Genomic DNA, 22,452 nt, shown 5'->3' on the forward strand with positions numbered 1-22,452 from the left:
GGACGACACCATGACACGTTTTCAAACGAGTGGATCATGAAATCGCGTCGGGACTGTGAATAAAACGATGGACACTTCCAGCAGAGAATGAGGCGACCCTGAAGCAGACAGCTGAGGACAAATGTTTCTCCTTTGCCAGTGAAAGGCACTGCTTCACAAATTGGAAACTTCGAAGTGAAGCAGTGTTGGTGCTTATCTTCGCTGCTTGTTCACCTTTTTAATTCTGATTCCGTGAAAGTCCATGACATTACATATCGAGAATCTGCCAGTGCTGAGCGTGTCTCTTGGGCCAGTGGTGTAATGAATAACGCATCTGACTTCAGATCGGAAGATTGTAGGTTCAGAATCCTACCTGGCTCGTGGGGTATTTCTCGCTTTAACTGTGGTCCACGTTGACGCTCCCCTGTGAAGTCCTTTTAGGACGTCTCTTCTGTGCTTTTGCATTTTGTCCTATTGTCCATTTCAAACTCCAGCTCACCACAACGGACACCTCTGTCGGTTTGGGGGTATCTTTCTGTGGGTGAAAATGAGCATGAGTTCCTCAAAAGAGTAACAAGTCGTTGTGAAAGTGACATACATCTGCCCCATTATTGTGCCATTTGAGAACACAGGTTAAAGTCATTGACATTTGCCCTGGGAACATTAGAACACATGAGACTTTGGGCCAAAGTTGGAAACTGCGACTAGAATAGATGGATCTCTGATTAGCCGCAATGCACACAGGTGGAATGGCCTTTTCCCACTTTGTAAATCTTCGAGGACAAGTTGAAAATAATCTGCAAAGAAAATGTTCAGAAAGGGTGTTTCATTGACACCAAATCCGATAGTATCTTTCGCCTTGTCTTGTTATTTACTTGTGAGGATTCGGTACTCTCAGCACCGTGGCCTGAATCATGTTCCCGCTCATGGAATGGTTGTATTGTTCAGCTAACATATCGGTGTACCAGTACTTCTGCCGATTTTCCGATGCTAGCAGGTCCTTGGTTTTGTCCAAAACATTGTGAAGTTTAACATAATGTAAATAGCAACAGTTGCTGGAAATCTGAGCCAAAAACGAAAATTGTTTGCAGAACGTAGAAAGACTGACAACAGAAACGTCGACTTTCCTGCTCCTCCGATGCTGCCTGACCTATGTGCTTTTACAGCATCACTCTGATCTAAAATCAAGTTTCCAGCATCTGCAGTCCTCACTTTTGCCTAGTTCCTTCAGTGTCGCTGGTTCCCAATTCAAGAACTCCATCTCTAGCGGTTTCATGTCTGAACCTCCATGCTGTAGACTTGAAGAGTGAAGAAAAGTAACTCACCCCCTCCATCTCTGGGGTAATTAGGGGCTGAAAGTGAATCGTATCACATTGAACTATATCTACAAACGACTTAATCTCTGACTTTTATTGGGAACCATCTCTTTCATTTTAACCATCAGGAAAGACCATTTCGTTCGCCAGAAAAACAAATGAATATGTCACTAACCTTTGTTTGTTTCATGTCCAAGAATACTTAGATCAACAGCTCCCTTGATGACCTCTGCTGGTCATGTTCGCAAAAAGATCTAGCAAATTGCCAAGTGTGATTTTCCTTTCAATAAATAATTTTGACTCAGTTTGGCTGCTAATATCTTTTCCAAACTTTGTGCTTTTCTTCTTTTACATTGGTGTCTCGCACATACAAATGACAGCAAAGGTATGAAAGGAGAAGGAAGCATTTAACTCATCAAGTCAGAGGCAGCTTTCAATGAGATATCGGCTGATTTGGTCACTGCACAACATTGCTGCTTTATCTGTCGTCATGGCCGCGTGGTTAAGGCGATGGGTTAGAAGTTCTTGGGGGTTTCCGCACGTAGGTTCGGGTCCTGCTGACGTACGTTATAAATGCTTTCCTGCTGGAACAATTTCTACTCAACGTTCGGAAAGCATCTCTTGCAAACCAGGCTGGTAATTTGATTAGACTTGGGAAACTCGAGTTCATCATCTGAAATGTTCCGTATTTAAAGCATTATCTCGAAGAATGACGAGAGTTAAATTTGGGACAATCAAGGATAATAGTGGGAGGTTTTGTGTGGAGTCAGAGGAGATAGGGGAAGCACTAAATTAATATTTTTCGACAGTGTTCGCTGTAGAAAATGAAAATGTTGGCGAGGAAGATAGAGATACTTGCGTCTAGTGTAGTAGAGATTGAGGTTCACAAGGATTAGGTGATAGAAATACTGAAGATTGTGAAAAAAAGACAAGTCCCCTGGGCCGGATGGGATCTGTCCTAGGATCCTTCTGGGAAGCAAGGGAAGAGATTGATGAGCCTTTGGAATTGATCGTCAAATCATCGTTGTCTACAGGAATAGAGCCCGTGGAATGGAGCATAGCATATGCTGTTCTCTTGTGCAAAAAGTTTCGTAGAGACAACCCTGGTAATTTCAGACCAGTGAGTCTCACTGCAGTTGTTGGTAACGTGTTGGAAAAGGTTATTTTTGATAGGATTTAAGAAAATCTCGAAAAGAATAATCTGATCAGGGACAGTCAGCACAGTTTTGTGATGGTTAGGCCTTGACTAACGAATCTTGTTGACTTTTTTGACAAAGTGACCAAACAGGTAGATGACAGTAACCCGGTTGATGTGGTGTATATGGGTTTCAGCAAGTTGTTCGATAAGTTTCCACACAATAGGCTATTTTACAAAATGTGGAGGAATGGAATTGTGGGAGAGATTCCAGCTTTGATCAGTAATTGTCTTGCCAATAGAAAACAGTGTTGTAGTTGATGGAACATGTTCTTCTTGGTGTCCAGGTCCTGGCGCCGTACTACAAGGGTTGGTGTTAGGTCCACTGCTGTTCCATGAGATCTAACCTTGCTAATCAGTCTCCCATGGGGAACATTATTGAACGCCTTACTGAAGACCGTATGGATCACATTTACTGCTCTGCCCTCATCAATCTTCTTTGTTACTTCTTTAAAAAACTCAATCAATTTTGTGAGACATGATTTCCCATGCACAAAGCCATGTTAACAATCCCGAATCAGTCCTTGCCTTTCCAAATACATGTACATTCTGTTCCTCAGGATTCCCTCCATCAATTGGAGTATTCTTGGCAGATGCAGTTTCATGGAGGGAATGCGAGGTCATATACTTTATTGGGAAGAATCAAAAGACACACTAGTGTTAAAATCTATAGAAATGCAAAAGAAGTGCGTGCAGAGGAGTCTCAGTGTTCTTATACATGAAACGAACAAAGCTTAATCACATATTTATTTCTTGCTGGCAAAACAAAGCCTTTTCTGATGCTCACAATTAAAGAGATGGTTTCCAATAGGAAATTTAAGAAAATAGGAAAATTAAGTCACCAGTAGAGTAATCAATTACCAAGATATCCCTCGTGATGTTTTATGGGACATGTGGGATTTTATTTGATTTTGGTTCTCCAATCGTTTTTACAATGGCACCGAGAGTTCGAGATGGGAAGTTAAGATCACGCATGACTATTGCCATTTTTGTCACTCACACGCATTTTTTTCCCCTTGTACGATTTATTTCGCTTTGTGGTTACTGCGAGTGGGCTTGTAAACTACACATGCTTGTGAGTTCATTCCTCACTGTTCCTCAACTCCAGCCAAACAGACTTTACATCCTTATTTCCTGAATCAAGGTAATCTCTAACCATTGCAGAAATGTCATTAAAACTTCGGTATTTCACACGCCTCTGTATATCATCTTACAATATTAATTGATCCTTTACTGTATTGCAGTTGTGCATAAGAAGAGAAAAATAGAATAGAGAATGGTGGACCTACGCTTCATACACCCGTTATTGAAGCGAAAATGCAGATTTCTGCCGATAAAACGATCGTGGAACCATGTGCCGAACCCTCAGGAAACACAGAATAAGTGCAGTGCCACAGGGCATGTCAGGGACAGCACCAGAAGGACAACAGAAATGCTGCTCGAAGCTCCTATTTTGGATGTATTTCTTACTGAGCATTAGAGTGTGACATGTGTTCCATCAGGAGTTACCTCACACAAGGTAGTAACCAGTGCTGCAGACTGTCATATCATCCGAATTCCAAGCCCTGGAATCAGAGACATTCAATATTCTGTGCATAACTGCAAGGAACAGCTGTCCGAGGGCGTTTTTACAGTCAGGATGAAATTATGAATGCAGCTCTCGAGTTATCAGCCTCTTTCTCCTCTGTCGTGTATCGTGCAGTCCATGCGTGGAATCTCGTCAACCACGTTTGACCTGCACATGATGGTTATTGGGCCTTGGTTTCTCGTGAGTTGTTGTCTGAGTGAGGCTCTCGGTTTCTGTGCTGTCATAAGTCCGAGCGTTCGGAGGAGTCTGGATATCGTTTTCCAGAATTTGCTTTTAACACAGGGAAGCATGATTTAAAAATTATCTCATAGCAAATCCTCGTTGCGAACTTTGTGTGCCATGCATTTGCGAATGAAGGTGGGCGGATATTCGTTCTTGGCAAAGAATTTGAATGGCGTCAGTCCAGCAATCCCTAGTAGCAATACGTACAAACGGCAAGGGCCACATATTCGACTAGAATAGCACAACAATATTAGGACAGGGCAAGCAGAAGACAGCCAGACAATTCCTGGAAGCAGGGCACTCATCCATGGATTCTTCATCCGTTGGACCCAATCTGCAATCCTAACAAACAGAAGCAGAGGGAATGAAACCAAATGATTTCGTACCAAAACATGAAAGCAGCGCTTCACAGGAACCTCTGCAGCGCTGAGAATGTCACCCAGAAAAGGTGGAAAAGTCTGCAAACCATCTTCGTAGCGTCACCGACCCTTTTCACATGAACTCCAGAAGCATCCGAACATTACATCTTTCTGCTCAAAAACACTCCTCATTTCCACACAGACAAAATCCGAAATAAGGCTAAACTGACAATTGAACGCAACAATGCAAAAACCTTGAGCTGTATCATTTTCCTGGGCGTGCGACACCAAGTCACTGCATGATCACAGCAACACAGTGAGCAAGTGTCAGAAGGAAAATGAGTGCAGTGCCAGAGCGCATGCTGGGAGCAACAGTTGACACACGGGGAAGTCTGAGCATCTTTCAGATGAAGTGGTGTGCTGTTGAAAAACACAAAAAAAGACAGAGTAAAGCTTTTGGTGGAGATAAGAAAGCATGAAATACACCTGACATCATGTGAATGTGGTCAAATCTTTAAAGTAGGTGTTGCGCCTCCAAGTGACGATTCAATTGCTACTCATTTGGATGTAACTTCTGTCTGCAGTTATTTTAGGACATCAGCCCCATTTTCAATGCTTCACCTTGAATAATACGCTGCACCTTTCAAGTCCATGAACTTTTTATACTCAATCTTATTCAGCTGTGTGTGTTTGTGAAATGCCTTTGTGTCTGAAAAAAAACAAATTCGATATTAATCCACACCCACACTTTTCCTTTCTTTCAATGGTAAATTCCCTCCTTGTATGTTAGTTCGTGCGTCTTTTAAAACACTCTGAAATCAGAAATCTACGTTTTATTTCCGGAAAGTCATCCAGGATTTCAATAACTTTATTGAATGGAAGAAACTCTCATCCAATCATTCCTTAATCATTCACTAGTGGTTTTGAAGCCCTAACTGAATTGGTAGATTCACTCGAAAGAGGGAGCTTCCCCGATTAGGTCACTTCAAACCTCACATTATGTGAAAATCTCTTTTGTTTCCGTTTAAGCTTGCGTGTTTCTGATGCAGCAATTCCACATCTCGTGAATAAACTCCTTCATTCTCTATCATACCGATGAAACCATTTATATCCTTGCTGATGATTTTATGTCTCAGTAAACCCCGTCCCTGAGATTCCTAATATCTTGCTATCCAGGAAGCAGCGTTTGTGCCCTTTATAAACTCTTCACATGTCTTTGGTGGAGAAGGCAGTCAAGGATTACACTGAGGGTGACTGATTTCACAGTTACACGATGAACTCTTTGCTTTTTAAATATGATTTCACTCAATCTCCATGACCTGAGTGAGTCTCAGCTAATTCTAAAGGTAACTGAAGTTCAAATACATCATAGTAGGGTTATAGATATTCCAGTGCAGACTAGTTCTGGACAGTAAATATCATTACCAAAGGCCACCGCGGATCTGAATTCAATACTTTTCACACAGTAATTATCGTAGCTACTGTGTATCGTATTTATGTGTTCTTGCCCACTTTGTCCATCACTACATGTGTCCTTGTATTGGGTTCTACTGAATGATTAATTTGTGAATGGAGACTTTCCCTTCAACTCGTTTTCGAAACTCCATGGATCATTGAATAATTGTACTAATATGCTTGCAGAGGACAGTCCTGCCATTACAGGGATGAATCAGTGAACATTCCCCCGTATCCTCGAAGGCAAGGATTTCCTTCTACAATTTAGGAGATCATTACAGCACTGAATCCCATGTGTGTGTTCATTAAAACTAAAACAGTTGCAGAAAGACTAAGATTTTCAGACTAAGATTTTGCAATCTGCTTGCATTGCTTGTACCAAAAGTTACATTCCACATTGAGCTATGTTTGTGAATGATAGCATTTGCTGAATCTTCAGCAATGATATTTAAATTTTGTCAGAACACTGTCATTCACTGTTCTCTCTTTCCCTTCCGGTTCCCCATTTAATATCATGTATTTTCTCAGTTTATCTTACTTTTTCAACAATTCAAACAATCTCGCTCCTGATTACCAATCCGAGAGAGTACCATAAATTTGTCAATTAATATGCAATGCAGATGTAGGGCGCGGTGACCAAGTGGAAAGGCATTGGTCACATGAACTAAGTAGCAGTAGCGGGGTGGTGGTGTTTATCCCATCCCCGCGGACTGAGCTGTCTCCATTGGTAGAGTATCACACATTAATAGTGAAGATCTTTTGATGTCATCCTCGAAGGTACATGCTACAAAAAGCTGAAGACTGGGGGAAACTGTTGTGGTCAGCGCTAACACAGAGGCACAGCGGGAGACTGGTGGGCCCATAAACCAGAAATTAATGGATTAAAAGATTATTCTTCTTAGAAGAATCCGATTGAGACCATCATCTTAACACTTTCTGAGGAGAAAATGGACGTGGGTGAGCGGAGAGTCTCAACTGGTTCCAGCATTTACAATCTTGGTCCGTGTGACAACAAAAGCAGAAACCTGAAATTGTTTATCTTGCTTCTGAAAAACAAGTGAGTAAATATTGAAGAGCTTAGATATTTCTTCCTGGTGTTCATGAAATGAGCAAGAGCAGAGTACGGTTCCCTGAGTATGGTCTGGTTTCTGGGTTATGGGCCCAGGGCCCTCCACTGTGATACTCTGATCACATGATCTGAACACACAAAAATAAATGACTCAGTGACAAGATCTGCTGAATCGGATTCGGTGAAGAACAGAAGTCGATTGAATGAAAAGAGCCATAAGAGTGGGAATGGAGCAAATTATTTTCCAGACTCGAGGAGAGTGCATAGTGCTGTTTCCAGGTGTCAATATCTGTACAAGTAGACTGAAACAGCCTTGGGTGTTATTGTACTGCATCTTTTGTATAATTTTGCAAAAGCACGAAACTTTTATATAGGGGGACAACTTCAAAATCCTCAATGAGGCAAAACACACAAATGAGGTAAACAACAGAGTAACCACACAAACTGGTTTACATCACGTGGTAAGCTTTCCTGCTCAAATTTCGCTCAAAATCGAATTCCAGAGTATCAGATTCGAACAGTGAATGGTGTATGTCAATACAAACTGCTCTGATCTCACAACTTCAGCATTTCACACGCCCCCTTATGTACGTCTGCCAATTGTAATTGATCACTCACTGTGTTACTTCTACACATGTAGAGAAGAAATAATTATAAGAACAACAGCCATGTAAGTGACTGGGATTTGACACCTGCGACTCCACTTTCAAGGAGCTAAGAACCTGGACCTTACCATTAAGTGTATAAGTCCTGCTAAGGTTTGCTTTCTCAAAATGCAGCACCTCGCATTAATCTGAATTTAACTCCATCACTTTTCTTTAATCATGTTTATTTAGCTTATCAGAATGCCCAACTGTGTTGGTCAGAATTACCTCACTCCAAGTATACAATAAACCAATGGTGTTAGTTCCCGTTGTTGTTCTACTTCTGTCACAATGTATTTTATCTAATTCTACTTAATATTATTCTACTGTCACTATTAGGAATTCTACTGCCACCTGTGCTAAAATGATCTTCCATCCCAGACTAACTTGTCATGATTAGTTATTCAGCTACCCTATCTGTCACAATGTTTTCCTGTCCAAAGCTGACTCTACTAACTGCTGATTATGTATATAATGTCATATCCTGCTCCAGGCGTCTCAAGCAGGCTGACTCTACTATCAATTAATTATTTAAAGTCATACCCTTCCTATTTATTGTCACGACTTGTCCCAACCTACCATGAGGATATTTAGTAGGGAGTCTGATTGACTAATTGTTATATCTCAGCCTGCCATTGTAACCTTTCAGCCTCAGTCTGACTCTGCTAATTGGTGTAGGAGCATTCCACTGTTCTTATCCCATCCTGCCACAGCGGCCCCATCCTGCCCCAGTGACCTTTTGACGCGTGTAGCATTCCGCAGACCCCTTGTAACAGATTGCACGTAGTTTTCATGCCTTTATCCTTCCCATGCTTTCATGCTCTGTATTTTCTGTGCGGTGTTCGGATCTTTCATCAGACATCTGTTTATCTTCACCCCATTTTCCAGTACTGGTCCTTATCCATATGTGCTCTAGTTTCTCAACTATTCGGCTAAATACTCCTGAAATATTTTGATGACTCATAGCTTTACCACACGTTCAAACAGTGAGTTCCAATTATACAATACTCTCAGAGTGAAAACGTTCTTCCTATATCTCCTCTGAACATCCTGTCACTTGCGTTTAACGGAGATCCCTGGTTGTTAACTCTTCCCATAAGAAGTTCATTCCTATCACACATACCGATCCCCTTAATGTGCCCCTTAATCACTTCCTCACTCAGCCTTCTCCGCTCTCAGATACAGAGCCTGAGCTGAGCCCTCATGATGATAGTGTCGTGCTGGAAATGTACCCCAGGTCAGGCAGCATCCGAGCAGCGGGAGAATCGACGGTTCTGGCATAAGTCTTTAATCAGGAATGAGTCTTGTGGGTGGGGACTGAGAGATAAATGGGAGGGGGTTGGGGTTGGGTGCAAGGTAGCTGGGAAAGCGAATGGTGGATGGAGACGGGGAGAAGGTGATAAGTCAGAGGGGGAGAGATGAAGTTGGCAGAGTAGTGAACAAAGAAGAACAAAGAACACAGAAAATTTACAGCGCACGAACAGGCCCTTCGGACGTCGAAGCGTGAGCTGATCGAAATCCACTGTCTAAACCTATCACCCAATTGCTCAGCATCAGTATCCTTCTGCATCCCACTTACTCATGCATCTGTCCAGACGCATCTGAAATGAATCTACTGTGCTAGCCTCTACCACCTCTGCTGGCAACACGTTCCAGGCACCTACCACCCTCGGTGTAAAATACTTCCAACGTCTATCTCTCTAAAACTTTTCACCTTTCACCTAGAACGCGTGACCTCTCAGCATTGAATCCCTCAACTTGGGAGAAAGCTTACCTCTATCTACCCTGGCTCTACCCTTCATGATTCTGTAGACGTTGATCAGGTCCCCCTCAATCTCTTTTTTTAAATGAAAACAAACGTAACCAACTCAACCTCTCTTCAGAGTTAGCATCGTCCATACCAGGCAACATCCTCATAAACCTTCTCTGCACCCTCTCCTAAACGTCCATATCGTTTTGGTAATTTGGCGACAAGAACTGTACACAGCATTCTAAATGCGGTTGAACCAAAATCTTGTATTTTTTCACATGACCTGTCAGCTCTTACAATCAATGCCCCGTCCAGTGAAAGCAAGCAGGCCATATGCCTTCTTGTCCATTCGATCCAGCTGTGCAGCCACCTTCAGGGTACAAAGAACCTGAACTCCCAGATCTCTCTGCTCATCAGCTTTACCCAAGGCTCTTCCGTTTACAGTATCCTTGTCTCTCGAATTAGACTTCCCAAAATGCATCACCTCACATTTGCCTGTATTCAACTCCATCTACCAATTCTCCGCTCAACTCTCTTGTCTATCTATATTCTTCTTCATTCTTTGACAGTCCCTACGCTTTCTGCTACTCCACCAAATCTTCGTGTCATCTGCAAATGTAATGACGATATTTGGGCCTGCAACCCTTGGAGACTCGAGCATTGCAGCTGGTAGTAATTAGATTTGATGAATGAAATCTGGAATATAAACCCGCTCAAAGGAAGAGTGACAAAAAGTTTTAATTTGCTGAAAACCCATTCATTCATGTCCCTTCAAATGGGAAATCTGCCTTCCTTAAAGAGACCTGCCAACATATAACTCCAGACCCACAATAGTACGGTTCACCCATACATTCCCTCTGACTCAGTTCAAGGAGAGTTAAGGATGAACAACAAATGCTGTTCAGACTATGATGGCCACACTCCTGGGGAGTATCAGGAAGGATAAAAAAGATACATGGATGACGGGGAAAATTGGGAGTCGTCTCAGCGTGGTCTCAAATTCAGCTGATTATCCAAACTAAATAGTCACAAGGATACCCACGCCTCCATGAAGTCAGGTCCATGGGGGCGGGGTCTGTAGGAAGGGATTCAATTACCCGCTGAAATGTAAACTCACTTCTTCAGTCACAATGTGGGCAGTTCATTCACCACTCCCACATGTGACAAGGAATCAGTCAGGAGTCCAACCTGCAGAGTCGCCATCAGGTTTACAAATGGTAGCAAGGGTCTGATTCTGCTGTTATTGCAGGTGTTCATCCCATCCAGCAATGAACCATGCTTGGATGCCTGATTCCAGTGGAGTACCACTGTTTCCTGATGTAGATCAATAATTCAAACTTAGTTGTAGGAGTCATGTTTAGAAGTTTACACATGATGCAACAATTGGTCGTGTAGGTGACTGTGCTGAATAATACCAGGGACCGCAGGGATGTATCAATCAGGTGGAAAGGAAAAAAGAAACGGAGAATAGAATTGAGTCCAGACCAGTAAATGGAATGAATTCGTGGAGTTGAAACAATAACAGTGAGGATTCTGAGTGGTGAACGGGAACAAAGAGATCTTGGAGTAGATATTCACTGATCTCTGAAGATTGTTGGACAGGGAGATCAGTTGTTCGAGAGGCTTTTTGGATATTTTCTATTGTTGACCACAGTCTGAGAATGATATTCGATCTTTAGCAACCGCCAGTTTAGGAAACACCCAAAGGAATGAGCACAAGTCTGGTCATTGCAATAATCAATATATTTTAAAATTGTAATATAAAAGGTGGAGGGCTCAAGTATAACTCTTTGGCCATCAAGACCGCTTCACCACTCAATTAATTTACCACTGCTTCCTCTCCAAGTCCTGCTGGTACGTGCCTTGGAGGGTAATTCATAAATGGTGACGTTTCAGTGCATCTTCAACCTTGTCCTTATGGTCGGTACAGTCTTTGAGCTTTGAAGGTTCTGTCAACAAAGCCTGGTTGACTTACTTCAGTGAATTTTCTAAATGGCGTACTCTGCTGCAATTGTGCCTCAGCAGTTAAGGGAATAAATATTCAGGCGTTTTACAATGTACAGTTAAGTGACTGTATTGTCGTGGAGGGTGTCCTGGTCCTTCAGTGATATTGCAGCGGCACGCACCGAGTCAAATGGAGAGAGTCCTGTTAAACATCTAACGTGTGCGTTGCGGACGATGTAGGCTTCACGGAGACATGAGTTGAGTTAATAATCAAACAAAAACGACCGACAGACATGTTTTTGTCATCAATTTCTTTATATGGGTGGTCAGGTTCCAATTCTCCTAAATACTAGCTCTCAGGACGATTACACGTAGGAATTCAGTTACAATGAAGCCATTGAATGTCAATCGAATATGATTAGATTATCATTTGTCAGAGTTATCATTGCTGTATTTGGTCCTTCTGTGGATCAATCCGATTCCAATCACTTTCTGATTTCAAGTTCCAACCTGATATTTCAACCCGTTTCCTCACATAAATTTCTCCACCTGCCTTCATTATATGTAAGGACGCTGCAGAGGACAGCAGAGGTTTACGAGGATGTTGCCAACTCTGTATAAAATGGAGCGTTGTGAAATGATTGGTTAGGCTGGGATTATTCTCCTCGAAACAAAGGAGGTGAAGAGAAGCCCTATAATCGTATAACACCAATCATAAACGTTCAATATTCGTGGAATCTTGACAGGGTAGATACGGGCAGGTGGTTTGCCCTAGGCTGTGAGGAGAGCACCAGAGGACATAATTTCAGAATTACATATTGCCCATTTAATTCAGAAATGAGGAGTAATTTCTTTGCTCAGGGGCCAAACAATATGTGCCACCTGTGCTGTTGGGTATTTCCAAACTGTGCTAGATAGTTAATCAGAAAGATGATGAAAATTTGTCGAGTTAAGTGAGCAGAAAGGAGTTACAGATTATTGGGGTGGCACGGTGGTTCAATGGTTAGCACTGCTGCCTCACAGCACCAGGGTCCCAGCTTTAACTCTCGCCTCGGGCAGCTCTCACTGTGAAGTTTGCACATCATTCCCACGTTTGCGTGGGTTTCCTCCTACAGTCCAAAGATGCGCAGGTCAGGTGAATTGGCCGTGTTAAATTGCCCGTAGTCAGAGGGGAATGGGTCTGGGTGGGTTTCTCTTCTGAGGGTTGGTGTGGACTTGTTGGGCCGAAGGGCCTGTTTCCATGCTGTAGAGAATCTAATCTAGATCAATCATGAGTTCGTTGAATGGTGGGGCAGACTCCATGGGCTGAATGGCAAACTTCCACTTGTTTAACATTTGGTCGAACGCCTTATTTTATTCATAAGTTCAGAATTGTGGGGGGATGGGATGAAGTGATAGAAAAGGTTTATTAAACAGATGAGACAGATCAGGAACAAGATTCATAAATTCAGGAAGACGAAATGTGCTGTGACGTGGGGATAACAAATGACACTGGGCAAAAAAAAGGTGGCTGTTTACAGAAGCTGTGAATACTAAAGAAAGTTGGTAGAGCTTAGACAGTTGGCAAGTCAGTGATCACGCTGGATGATGGATCGTTGTATGATTCACACACAGCAGAAATTTGTGAAAGAATGAAAGGTTCGTTTTAGTGGAGAAGTTTTCTGCGGTTCCAATTCCGAGTGACTGTTTTAAATACTGATCAGATCTTTGTGTGAAGTGTCAGGTTAAAATATTCATGAACAACCCCACTGGATAAACTTGTGCTCCCGATCTCTTGTTATTTGTTTCTCTTTCTTTCGATGCAAATTCATAGAAAGACAAGATGGAATGTGGGGCAGAAAGAAAAATGCGTTCCTTCTCATTACACGAATTTAATGTACAATTGAATAGAATGACTGGTCTAACTCTTCATTTCGACTTTGATGTGGTGTCGATTATTCCTGAATCTCCCGTGCAGTCAAGGGCAAAAACAAGATTCTCAATCCAGTGTATACCAGAGGTGTGAGGTGCAAAGAAAATCTGCTGGAGCGGTTTGTGAAGTTACCAACCAGAGTATGACTCGAACTCGTGAATGTGGAGCACAGCGGTATAATAACACAACACCATAATCGTTCAGTCTCCTCTGCACATTTTGTAGAGGGGTGACATGTGACCTCATCAGGGTACATGTGGTGAAAGTAAAGGATGAGAAATTTGCAGAGCGGAATCAAATCCACACCATTGTGTTTCTGCTTGCATCAGAATTATAATAACAGCAAATTCCAATAAATAGCCATGTTCGTCACAATGAATACCTGTCATTGATACATTCTGATCAGAACTGTGTCAGGATGAATCAGAGAACAAGAATTTTCCGTCATATTCACACCTACATTTGACGCATAATTTCTTCAGTCACTTTCTCTCTCACGTGAAGAAGGAGCCATGGAGAGGGAAATAAAGGCGATGTTGTTGCTCAATGGCCTTTCTGATATGGCTGAACCTGAAATTGGATTAAACTGCAAGAAACGCTGTTTTGTTCGTTTCATTTTAACTTTGCTGCAACCTCACAATGTTCATTGTAATAATCGGAAGGGAATTAGATTTATCTCATTGGAACGATTGATGTTGTATTCAAACTTGCTCCGACTTTATTTCAGCTTAAGGAAAATACTGCTTAGAAAATCAGAGTGTTAAAATGCAAAAGAAAACCCACCAGTTTTGTTGCTCGTTGCTTTGGCAGTATTCACCGAGTATAAAATGGACCAAACATCACGGTGTTTGTCCTCACAGCTTTAACGCAAGTGATTAAAGCAGGACGTCGATCTCAACTTGTCACTTCTTATTCATTATGTAATATCATTCCTTCACAATAAGAAAAATCCACTCAGTTCCATTTACAATGCTTCAGGCAGAATATTATGCCAAATCTTTGAAAATCCAGAGTTTTTGGAACCGAATCTTATTCAGCTGCACACGTTCACAAAATTTCTTTACATTTAAAGTCAACCCACTTAGACATTGTTTCCCCGAAACATCTGACCGACTACGCCCCACCCCTACACCTTTACCGAGACACACGCTGTCGCCCTCTTGTGAAATGTATTCCTTGTATGTCAACAAATGTGCCTTTCCAAATATTTTGGAAAACAGATTCTCGGAGTGACAGCGATTCTGCTCTCATCTTTTCTTTGTCCTTCAAAGGTTTTATCAAAGGGTTTGAATGTCTGACGTCTAGATGTTTACTCACTTGAAATAGGGAATTTTCCACCTATTTACTCTGTCCAAACTTTTCATAACATGAAAACGCCCAATTAGGTCTTTCTTGGTTCAGGGATAACTGTTCTAAATTTTCGAAGACAACAAGTGAATAAAATCTCATCCTCAGTAAACCCCGTCAGCATCGACTCTAGTGGCTTTACCCCCAGTAAACACCGTCATTACCCTGTCCGATAGAATCACAGAATCCTACAGTGCAGAAAGGCATTTCAGTCAATCGAGCCAGTGTCGACTCTCTGAAAAGCATCTCACCAAGACCTAGTTCTCCTCCCTATTCCCGTATATTTCACCAGAAGAAGGGGCAACCCTCCCCATTATGATGTCAAATAAACCTGTGGGACTATAACCTGGCGTCCTGTGACTTCTGATCTTGTCCCCGCTTTACTTAATTCACTTAATTTAGTGAAATCATTCCCTGGATACGACAGGGCAATTTAACTTGACCAATCAACATAGCCCTCAGACCGAACAGTAGTGCGAATTACTGAGCCAATGTTCCATTATAGTGAGCAAAACCTGAATCACTTTTAATGGTTTTATACACTGGTAACTCAGCCACATCAAAGCAAATCAACCCAAATTCAACACTTCAATCAGGAACAAGTCTGCCAAATGTTTTTTTCTTTCCAACACTGTAACAAGGTGCATTTTGCCGAAGTCACATGTTTGCATTTTCACTGACACTCTGCCTCCCTGAGAGCTGCAGCACTTTCCCACACTGATTCATGCAGCACTGTCCGTCCTTTGACATGCCCCATCGAGAATGGAAGGAAATGTATAAATACCCGCACTTGGGAATGGAGCGACAGTTTTAAAATATTTACACTGTCCCCAGTGGAAACTTGAGCCCTGTGACAGACGGGGACACGAACCATTATACTACCGAGACCAAGAGACTCAAAGGAGGCCCTTCAAACAATTGTGACGACACATGTCAAAAACAACTGCCTAATGAACTGAATCCCATTTCACAATATTTATCCCACAGCCTTATATGTCATGGCATCACAAGTTCACATCTGAATGTTTATTCAGGTTCTAAGGGTTTCTGCCATTCTGAACAATGCAGACAGTGTATTCCAAATTCCAACCACCCACTGGCTTATAAAGCACTTTTGCACATCTTCTCAAACCATTCTGACTTTCTTCTTAAATCTCTGCCCCCTGCTAATCCTCCATTAATGGGAAACTCGTTCAGTCAACCCTGTCCATAACCAACCCAATCATGTCTCCTCTACATCTCCTTTACACTGCGACAAACACTCCACTCTGTCCTCTCTTTCTTCACAACTGAAACTCTTCATCCCAAACAATATCCCGGTAAATATCTCCTACGATTTTCTGAGTGTGATCACATCCCTGCGACTTGCAAAACTGCAATCAACACTCTTGCTTGAGTCTAATGAGCATTTGTTTTAAAATTTCTGGATTAGTATGAGGGCGATTCTGGCTAAGCCGAATTTATTACCCATTCTGAATTGCTCAGAGGGAAATTGAGACTCAACCATATTGTTCTGAGTCTGAAGTCACATGCAGGCCAGACCAAGTAAGGACAGCAGATTCCTTCCTGAAATGACATCAGTGAACCAAATGGTTTTTTTATTCAACAATTGTCAATGGATCTATAGTAATCAGTCGATTCTTCATTGCAGATATTTGCTGAATCCAAATTTTACAATCTGGCATGGTGGGATTCAAGCCCGAGTACCCAGACTATTACCTGGGTCTCTGGATTATTAGTCCTATGAAATTACCACAAGACCAACACAGAAAACCAAAAAAGCTGATCTTTTCCAATAAAATGTCTTTTCACCAAAACTGCCCTGGGTATTTTCCATGAGCCTGACGCTCCAATTGTCTCTGGCCTATGTCAGTAAAAGCTGCTGCTTGGGGATTGATTTCACAACCGCGGTATCCAAATGGATCGATTTGTTTGAAGGCCCCGTTGGTGGGATTGGGGCACGTTCACCCAACAACAGTAACCGCAGCAGCAGCACAGACAGAACAGTATGAATGTGAAAGAGAGTGATAGATTGGGCATTGCCTCAGAGAAATGGGGGGAGGGACGGAAAGGAGGTTTAATGATCGTGGGAAGGAGAGAAACCTCCGACAACGGGAGTGTTTCAATCCTGATATATGACACGCAGAGATGTAAGAGAGCGGAATTTGAAGGTAAAATAATTAATTTCTGAGCTTGTGTCACAAAAAGGACAACGGAGAGAAACTTAGTGCCGTGATTTGGTTTCAAATCGAGGTTGCTGTGGTCACAATGCAAAATACCGACAACCACGATCACAGTAACCACAGAACAGGATGCTTGCAAGCAGCAATAAGTATACTAGCAGAGGAAATGTTCGGAAGAACAGCAAATGTACAATATCCGTACTCTGCAAACAGTGACAGACATGTGGGACCTGAGAATGTGCTGAATCTTTCAGTTCGATGTCCTCAGAGGCTGTAGAGATCACTTGAATAAGAACGTTGAAAGATGGGATTGATCGATTTCGACAAAACGTCAAAGACTCGGGGGACAGGACAGTATATTGTTGAAATGCATGCTTCAATAGCATTTTAGCTTAACATCGGCACAGCCGCCCAGATCCAACCGGAAATAGGGATGGGAATCAGTGCGCAGAGTTACCAGTGATGCATTAGGTGAGCGTGTGATGGTACAGAGGCTCAAGAAATTCCTCGGTTGAATGTGCTCCTGCTCAAAGGAATGGTTGTCCCCGTTTATACGATCATAGCGATTTCCGGTGCATCTTTCTAAGACAGCTGAGTGGCACAAGTGGTGCGTGTTGAGCCCTTAACTTTGCAATAGTGGGTTTAAAAGATGATTTTGCTGTTTGGATCTGTGTTTCCGACACTGGCGGTGGCAGCGACATTTGCTCGCATCAGCTCAGTATCAGTTTCTTCCACACAGTCAAGACTTCAACCAGGAGAGGTTGGTGTTGGATGATATTTTAAACTAGTCATCCTTGGGGGTTGGGACACGGAAACGGTGATGTTTACGTTCGACAAATAAAACTTGAAATACAAGCCTGACCTCAGGAACAGAGATCATGACTTTAAGCCATACTCTTTATGTTGTACCAAAATGCAATACCTTCCATTTATCCAGATTGAACTCCATGTTACATTTTTCAGTACAACGACTCATTGGATTAAGATCCTTTTGAAACTTAGATAATCTTCATCACTGTCTACAATTCTGGTGTCGCCTGCAAACCTATGAAGCATGCCAGCTGTGAGTTCCACTGTTTTCTCATATCGATCAATGATTCCTATTTACTTGTAGTGGCCGTGATTTAGCAGTGTGCAGATCATACAACAGTTCGTCATGCAATTAACCATGAGGAAGAAAGCTGCAGACTACAGGGAGATACCAAACAATTGGAAATAAAAATGGTGAAAGCAATTCATTCCAGGGAAGTGGGTGATAGTGAAGCAAAATTAAACTTCAAACCAGCTGCCCCCGCTCCAGTTGCAGCACTCAGCTGTCTCAGCAAGATGCACTGTAGATTGCTGTTATTATAAACGGGAACAGATTTTCCCTTCTGCCCCGCCTTTGACCAGAAGCACTCCCAACCTCGGAATTGCTTGCGCCTATAAACCATCATAGAAACCGTGCATTCTCCGGTTGATTCACTTGAACCATCGAGTATCTGTGCGACCTCATTCCCATCTCGATTTCAAGTTGCATCTTCGCGACTGCGCCACTCAGTTCCTCTGATTTTGGGGCTGGGATCTGGGACTATGTGGCAGCAGTGGTTACTGCCTTGTGTGGGGAAACTCGAGAAGTAACCGATGTTAAACTGCATTGCTATTGAAATATGCCTTTCAACAAAAGCTTGGTATAAACAATGACTGCAGATGGTGGAAACCAGATTCTGGATTAGTGGTGCTGGAAGAGCACAGCAGATCAGGCAGCATCCGAGGAACAGTAAAATCGACTTTTCGGGCAAAAGCTCTTCATCAGGAATACAGGCAGAGAGCCTGAAGGGTGGAGAGATAAGTGAGAGGAGGTTGGGGGTGGGGAGAAAGTAGCATAGAGTACAATCGGTAAATGTGGGAGGGGATGAAGGTGATAGGTCTGGTGGGAGGGTGGAATGGATTGGTGGAATAGATGATAGGCAGGTAGGACAACACAGGAGAAGTCATGGGGACAGTGCTGAGCTGAAAGTTTGGAACTATGGTGAGGTGGAGGAAGGGGAAATGAGGAAACTGTTGAAGTCCACATTGATAACCTGGGTTGAAGTGTTCCGAGGCGGAAGATGAGGCATTCTTCCTCCAGGTTTCTGTTGGTGAGGGAGCGGCGGTGAAGGAGGCCCAGGACCTCCATGTCTTCGGCAGAGTGGGAGGGAGATGTGAAATGTTGGGCCACAGGGCTGTGTGGTTCATTGGTGCGGGTGTCCCAGAGATGTTCCCTAAAGCGCTCTGCTAGGAGGCGCCCAGTCCCCAAATGTACAGGAGACTGCACCGGGAGCAACAGATACAATAAATGATATTGGTGGATGTGCAGGTAACAAAAGCTGCACTGTCCCCGGAGTCCTTGTTGTTTTGGAGAAATATATTTATCTCAGCCCTCAACACATTAATGATGGAATTAACACAGCCACTGGGGAACCGATGTTAAACAGTCAGACCATTCTGAGTTCCCACATATTTGCTACTGTTCGCTAAGCACTGATAGTATGCATTTGGTGCTCTGCCTAACATTCCTTATAATACTGTACTTAGAGCATGCACTTGATGTGTTCGTCTGTGGTGTGCTGTGATCGTATAGTGGTTAGTACTCTGCGTTGTGGCCGCAGCAACCTCGGTTCGAATCCGAGTCACGGCAATCATAGCTCTGTATGTCCCTGTCTTTTGTGAAACACAAAGGAATCAGTTGTTTCAAAGTTTTGATTTTCTCCAAGGTGATTTTTTTCCTCCAAGTTCTGCTCGCTCACATCTCTGTGTTTCATATGTCAGAATTCAAATCCACCCGTTCTCAGAGATTTCTTCCCTCCTACGATCACTAACCGAACTTTCCATCCCATACCCCCATTTCATTAATTTGGAGATGCCGGTGTTGGACTATGGAGTACAAAGTTAAAAATGACCCAACACCAGTTTATGGTCTTACAGGTTTAATTGAAGCACTAGCTTTCAGAGCGCTGCTCTTTCCTCATGTGTTTGCGGAGTCATTTCCTATTTCATTGAGGCATTGCAGAATCTAATACAGACTCTCCCATTGATACCGATCAGTCTGTGTGGCTGGGGTCACTGTTGCTGGGTGAACATGCCCCAACCCCACCATCGGGACCTGCAGACCATTTGATCCATTTGGTTACCACTGTTGTGAGATCAATACTCATGTAGCAGCTTTTACTGATACGGACCAGATATTATTGGGGTTGGGGGGGGGGGGGGGGGGCAAGCTCAGGAAAATGGCACAGAACAGTATCGGGGAAAAGCGACTTCATTGGATAAGATCAGTTTCACTGCTTTTCTGCAATGGCCGAGCGCTATTACCACTGAACACTGAACTGTTAATTCAGACACCAGGTACCTGGGTTTCACTCCGACCATGCTAGGTGGTAGAATTGGGATTCAATAAATATCTGGAATTAAGAATCTAATAACTCCTATATATCCATGTTCAATTGATGAAAAAAAAACTTTCTGACGTCATTTAAGGAATGTAACAGCCATTCTTACCTGCTCGGGCCTCCATGTGACTCCAGAATCACGACAATACGGTTGAGTCTCAACTACCCGCTGTGCAATTTGGTATAGCAATCAATACTGCCGAGCCAGCGACGCCCTCATACTGTAACAGAATAGAAAAAAAAAAGTTCATTAGGCCCCAGCTAGATTACTGTGTGCAGTTCTGCAATTCAGAGTACTGCATGGATGTGATCGCACTGGGAACGTTGCAGTAGAGATTCACTGGGATATTGTCTGGGCTGAAGAGTTTCAGTTGTAAGGAGAGATTGGACAGACTGGGGCTGTTTGTCTCCGAGCAGAGGAGATTGGAGAAGACATGACTGAGATGTACTAAATACTGAGGGATATGGATAGGATAGACTGAAAGAAGCGTTTCTTATTGATGGAGAGATCGAACACTGGGGCCAAGAGATTTCGGGAAAAGGCAGAAAGGTTTGAGTAGATTTGCGGAAAGGGTCAGAGAGGCGGAAATCATTCTAACCTTAATAAAAAACTTGAGATGTTGATTTGCGATGCCAAAACATGTAAGATCATGGGCTAAACGATGGAAAACTTGATTCAGGTCGTTAAGCAGTTGTGTTGGACAAGTGCGGCCACAACAGGCTGAAGGGCCTCCTTCGACGTTGTTGTCCTCCACAGTATTGTGGTTAGTGTCCCCACCTGTCACAGGGCTCAATAATCCGCTGGGGGCATCGTAAAGGTTTTAAACCTGTCGCTCTGTTCCCCAGTGAAGGTTATTCATGGCCTTGCATTCTCGATGGGACATGTCTCAGGAAGGACAGTGCTGTCTGAATCATTTGGGGAAGTACTGCAGCTCCTGGGGAGACAGAGTGTCAGTGAAAGTGCAAACACGTAACTTCAGCAAACTGCACATTGTGTTTGTGTTGCAATCAAAACCATTATATAGAGTTGTTCCTGACTGATGTGTTTCATTTAAAGCAGGAATCTGAGGAAGAAAACAGAATGAACCCATTCAGATCTGAGTGCAGAAACATTTCCAGCAGAACTACTGAGGTTGTACAGCGTAGAACCGCCTTTGGATGTATTGAATTCGGGTTGATGGGCGCAGCTTGCTTTCACTAGGCGGAGTTGCCAGTGTATAAAGCCATTACACATGATCCAGATAGTGTTCAATGTGATGTTACATTTGATCAGTGGTTCGCACTGCTCTGAAGTCTGTAGGTTAGGTGGATTGGTCATGTAAATGGCGCTCATCTGTCCAGGGAGTGAACTCAGTAAGTTCAGTGAATTAGCCAGGGGTAACGCAGTGATAAGGTCAGCAGTCACAAGTTGCCAGGTTTTATTCCACCAGGTTTATTTGAAATCACAAGCCAGAGGTCTGCGGGGATAGAGACGGGAGCCAGGTCTGGTTGAGATGCTGTTCATAGTCTCCCGACAGACCCGATTGACTCAACTGTACTTTCTGCAATGTAGGGAATCGGTGATTCAATTAGAGAGGACACTTCCAGCGTTTACTGTGCTGCTAAGACATTGGAGACGATGCTGACAGCATTTAGTGGGGATAGAGTTTTATTTATTTGTGTTTTGGAAAATTTGAAACTAAACCAAGGAAAACCGAATGGAAGTTTTCCAGAGTATTTGAGGTTTGGAGAGAGTAAATATGTGGCAAATTCACTTTTTCAAGTTCATAAATTTCTGAAAGTCAAGATTTCAAAACCATCGATGTAGGACAAAGAAATAATGGGGGCAGAATTTCTGTCACTCAGACAATCTGTTTCCAAAATATTTGGAAAGGCACATTGAGAGACACACAAGCAGTGAGTTTCAACAGGAGAGAGACAGCCTGTGGCCAGGTAAAAGTGTAAAGGAGGATGGAGGGCGTAGAAGGTGCGAGGAAACAATATCTAATTTGGATGACTTCAGATGCAAAGAAATATCGGAAACGAATGCAGCTGAGTAAGATTCAGCAAAAAAACTCAGTGTTTTTTAAAAGATTTCTA

The 22,452-nt window shown here is 42.8% G+C and overlaps 1 non-coding gene across 1 annotated transcript; it reads left to right on the plus strand.

Moving 5' to 3' along the window:
* The first annotated feature begins 19,550 nt into the window (after positions 1 to 19,550).
* Positions 19,551 to 19,622, plus strand: trnah-gug (transfer RNA histidin (anticodon GUG)). The gene has a single exon. It is a non-coding gene; the product is annotated as a tRNA-His (tRNA).
* The last annotated feature ends 2,830 nt before the right edge of the window (positions 19,623 to 22,452 follow it).

This window comes from Chiloscyllium punctatum, chromosome 23, assembly GCF_047496795.1.
Source record: "Chiloscyllium punctatum isolate Juve2018m chromosome 23, sChiPun1.3, whole genome shotgun sequence".
Lineage (NCBI taxonomy): Eukaryota > Metazoa > Chordata > Chondrichthyes > Orectolobiformes > Hemiscylliidae > Chiloscyllium > Chiloscyllium punctatum.